Genomic DNA, 206 nt, shown 5'->3' with positions numbered 1-206 from the left:
TAGTTAAAATAATAAAGACTTAAAGTATAACATGCATAATGATGATGAAGGGAATTCGCACAAAACTACAAAACTACCAATCAGATCTATGACTTACTAAATCTTCTCATTCCTGTCATTTCCTTTTCTGCCTCTTTTGTCATTTGGCTAATTTCTCTTTCTCGTCTTCTCAGTCCTGTTCTTTCATTAGTCTCCTCATTCTTGGC

This window comes from Penaeus monodon, chromosome 22 (genome assembly GCF_015228065.2).
Source record: "Penaeus monodon isolate SGIC_2016 chromosome 22, NSTDA_Pmon_1, whole genome shotgun sequence".
NCBI lineage: Eukaryota > Metazoa > Arthropoda > Malacostraca > Decapoda > Penaeidae > Penaeus > Penaeus monodon.
This window is presented reverse-complemented; position numbering follows the sequence as displayed.